General features: G+C 51.4%; 1 protein-coding gene across 1 annotated transcript in view; it reads right to left on the minus strand.

Moving 5' to 3' along the window:
* Positions 1-4,549, minus strand: part of DLG1 (discs large MAGUK scaffold protein 1) — a 653,463-nt gene that overhangs the window by 435,969 nt on the left and 212,945 nt on the right. The window lies entirely within an intron of this gene.

Below are 4,549 nucleotides of genomic sequence, written 5' to 3' on the forward strand. Positions count from 1 at the left end.
TCAAGTGGCGCCTGCCAAGGCCATGCCAGTTCCTGGTGGGTCAGCAGCATTTAGCAGGACAGAAACCTTGGGACCATCAGGCTCTGTGGGTCATGTCAGGGATTGTCTGCACTGAGGCTGTGAAGAGCGACCCACCCGCTGTTTTACCTCACGGGCTCAATGTGGCTCCTCAGCTGTAACTAAACTCATGTGTAATTTGATAAGTGGGAGCAGGCTCACATTTTATAGGGTAATTAAATCTCTGAGAGCAGCTTAATTCTTCCTGGGGTCTCTGGTCCCTGAGGTAGGTCCCTATTCTCACTCTTTGCCCCTCATTGTGGTCAAGGCCAGGGATCCTTCCTGGCCCCACCCACTCCTTGCTCCAAAGGGCCTCATCAGGGCACAGACTTGGGGATGTTCTACACACACAGTGTTCACAGAGCAGGGAAAGCCCAAGAAAAGCCCTGTGTCCATGTCTTCACAGGACTGCAAAGCTGAGGGCTGGAGGAAGTGGACTTCGGTGCTTTTCAGCCTCGACTGGGCTGATCCCAATCCTGCAAAGGGCCCCTTCGGATAGAACCTAACATGTAAGAAGGGATCTCAGGGAGGAAACCCTGAAGGCTCCTCATTCCCTGATTCTGTGATGTCAGACAAATGGCTCCGTCTGCCTAAATTCAATCTCCTTATCTCATGAGTGATGTGATGGCAGTTCCACTAGCTGCAGTGGAAGCAATAGGTTCAGTAGATAGGGCATCTGTCTTGCACATGGCCAACCTCGGTTCAATCACAGCACCCCATATGGTCCTCCAAGACCACCAAGAGTGATTCCTGATTGCAAAGCCAAGTGAAACCCCTGAGCATCGCTGGATATCGCCCTTTCCCCCCCCCCCCACCTACAAAACAATCAAGAGTCTTCAGCTTCTTAGCTATCATGGAGCCAGGTGAGTCTGAAGAATGAGGGGTGTGATGAACAGTCAGCATTCTGGGTTCTAACCAAGGCATTTAGGGTTATTCTGAGTCAGGGGCCTAGGCTCTTAAACCCGATTTGACTGTTTCCAGAGTCAGAGCCTGGGGCCTCAGAAGCTCAGTTTGAGGTGGGAGACTTTAGTCTGAGTAAATTTTCCCACCAACCAGGGAACTGTCCTGATAGGAAGTTGTGTGTTCCCTTCAAGATCTGGCTAGCTCTCAGAGGCCAAAGTCTTCTCCATTCCCTCTCTGAGGTTCTGGGTTCCAGACAGCTCTCCCAGGCCCAGAAAATGCAGCTGTGAAGCTGCCTTTCCAGACCCCCTTCCTGGATGCCTGTGCGGGCACCTGTTCATTGGCGCCTGTTTGCTTCTTCTCCACCAGAATCCCTGAACTTGCTTGGTTCTTTCTCCTCCCCTGAGGGGTCCCATGACTCTTTTCACTGGTTTCCAGTCCTGAGCTTGAGGATTCCCTGGGCACAGGCTCAGAAAGGCCCATGGTGGCTTGTGAAGGTAAACTATGCTGAGGAGAGACCCCAACCCAGGAGGAGGGGGCAGCTCAGCCCACGTGGCCGCCTGTGAGCTTGTTCCTCAGCATATGCTTACAGATTTTTTTGTTACATAATTGAGGTATTTTTTTCCCTCCTTATTTTAGATCCTGGCACCATCTGCCCTGTTTTTTATGCCTCACTAGCTCAGGCTGGAGGTTAGATCTGGCCTGGCCACTAGCTCTATCTCTCCCTAACAAGCCACTTGGGGTCATGCTTCCTTCTATGTAAAAATGGATTGATAACTGTGTCCTGCCCACCTCTGGGTTATTGCTAGGGAGAACCAGCTGTGTGATGTGCCCAGATGTGCCCACCAGGCATCTGGCAGCCCCAGCAGGAGCCTGCTGAGCTGATGGTATCTCTGCTTCCCACCTCTGTATTTGCACTAAGAACTTCACACCAATTGTAGAACCAGGCTTTATCTGAAAGAGAGGTGCTCAGTTTTCAAAAGGGGGGGGGGGGAAGTAGGCTGGACAGTTAGTATAGCAAAGAGAGTGTACTTGCACATGGCCAGCTGGGTTCAATCTCAGCATCCCACCCCCAACCCAACCAGGAGTGATTCATGAGTACAGTGCCAGGGGCACATTGTGGCACAAAAACAAAATGAGAGGGGAGATGTTAGCTGCCTCCCATAACCCTCAAAATGGATGGCACATGCCATCTGAGGTCAGGATGGGCCAGGCCACTGTCCCCTGCTCACACTGCCTTGTGAAACCTGGTGGCATGTCCATCAGAGCCATGAGCACTGTCAGAAGAAGCTTATACAAAGTTTCTCAGCTCCAGCTCTCACTAAGGAGGACTGAGTGCCAAGAAGGCATCTGACCAGCAGCCCTGTCCCCACTGGGCAAAGTTCTGCTGGTCAGGCTCTGTGGCAAGCCCACGTCCTCCACTGAAGTGCTAGATTGAGCCATTTGTCCAAGGCCAGTTGGGGGCAAAGTGGGAGGACAGGGGAAAGGGCTAACCTCATAGGCACTGGGGTAGGTTGAAGGTCATCATGGATGCTCGAATCCCACAGCAGGGCCCAGTGTGAGTCTGCTAACTAACGAGGCCCTGCGTGCCCAGCTCTGGATAACCCTGTGCAGCTCTGGAGCAAGCCTCATAGCCTCACTGACCTAGCAAAGCCTTGGAGGAAGGATGCTTGGGCGGAGCTGCCCACTGGCACCCCCACGGGCTGTGCCTGCTCTGCCATCTGTTCTCAGCAGGACAAGTGACCAGAAGCCAGCAGCAGCCTCTGGAAGGCCTCTACTCCTGGGAATGGAGGCCTCCCAAACAGGGATCAGCAGCTCTGGGAGGCACTTCAGGAATTCTCAACCAACTAGGTTTGAGAACGTGGCTAGGCCACTTCCAGGATAGCCCCAGAGGTTGTGTGTGGGGGGTGGGGTGGGGGGGGGGAACCATGTGATGCTTAGAATTAAATATCAGAGTAGGGTTTGTGCTAGGCATGTGCCTAAACTGTTGTACTGTTTCCCAGCTTCTTACCCTACATAATCGGGGGACTCTGTGCCAAGACACAGCAGTGAGGTCCAGGTTCCTGGACACTTGACCAGCTTAGTGCCCTTGTCCAGGTGAGACTGAGTCCTTTCCCCATTCTGGATTTCAGTTGCCCTCTGTGAAAGGGGAATGACACCTGCAAACGGGAATCTAGCTTCTCCAGCTTTGGATTTGCTGCTGGCCGTCTGCCTTCCTGGCCAGTTTCTATGTATTCAGGTGCACGGGAAACTCCAAACTTTGCATCCATTTTCGTTTAATAAAATGAATCATGAAAACAAAATCTCCCAAGATGTAAAAACGATATTCTGAGAGGCAAGCTCTATGATATAAAAGGTTCCTTTTAGTTGCATTAGCACAATGGTCATCAAATGTCCCTCTGAAGAACTTCAGTTCTGCTGTTAATTGACCAAGCCTGCAAGTCCTGCAGGCTTCCCTTCCCCCTGCAGATAGGGAGCTGAACTGGGAGCAGTCCTAACTTAAAGCAGAAAACTGTGTTCAAAAGGCAAAAATTTTTGTTTTTGCTCATTAGGGATCCTTTCTTCTTCTCCCGCTGGCTGTAGGCCCCACGTTTCAGCCAGGCAGTTATTAAAAGAGCAGGAACTGTTTCTAAAGGGGCCTTTTGGCTCTCTACCCAGAGGGTACCAGTTCGGCACAAGTTCCGAGAACTAGGGGATCCCGCTGCGGAGGCAGGGCGCCCTCTAGTGGCAGCCGGTGTATGTGTTAGCACCATTTGAGACAGAAAGATCTGGGAAAGTGTATTTATTTGTGTGTGTGTGTGTGTGTGTGTGTGTGTGTGTGTGTGTGTGTGTGTGTGTGTGTTGTGTGTGTGTGTGTTAGCACCAGGTGAAACATGAAGGGGATCTGGACCCTGTCATGGGTGGGGATTATGGAGAAGAATATGTATGTATGTATGTATGTATGTACGTACGTACGTGTTATCACCAGGTGAGAAAGGAACATCTGTGTGTATGTGTGTTAGCACCATGTGAGACAGGAAGATCTGGGGAAGTGTGTGTATGTGTTTGTGTGTGTGTTAGCACCAGGTGAGACATGAAGGGGATCTGGATTTTGCCATGGGTGGGGAGTATGGAGAAGTGTGTGTATGTGTGTGTGTGTGTGTATGTGTGTGTGTGTGTGTGTGAGTGAGAGAGAGAGAGAGACAGAGAGAGAGAGAGAGAGAGAGAGAGAGAGAGAGAGAGAGATGTGAGATGAGCAGAAATCTGGACCTGCCTGGGGTAGGGAGAGAAAGAGACAAAGGAAGGAAGGAGGAGAAAGAAAAGGACAGGGGATCATGTGAAGTGGCAGGCAGGGAGGAGACATGTAGTATTTGGCCTTTCACACAGTGGCCCTGCCAGGATCTGCATCCCCCACCCTCAGCTAAACCCAGCATAGCCACAGACCACAAAAGCCCACCTTATGCCTGTGAGAAATGGAGGAGCTTTACAGGTGGAAATCTCCAGGATAGCCCCAAGTCTTTCATGGACAGTAGCTCTGAATCACTGTGTGTGGGCTGGTGAGAAGCACCGGTGGAGGAAGGGTACAAACAGGCCATGAACAGAGCTAATCAGA

Source organism: Suncus etruscus, chromosome 6, assembly GCF_024139225.1.
Source record: "Suncus etruscus isolate mSunEtr1 chromosome 6, mSunEtr1.pri.cur, whole genome shotgun sequence".
Lineage (NCBI taxonomy): Eukaryota > Metazoa > Chordata > Mammalia > Eulipotyphla > Soricidae > Suncus > Suncus etruscus.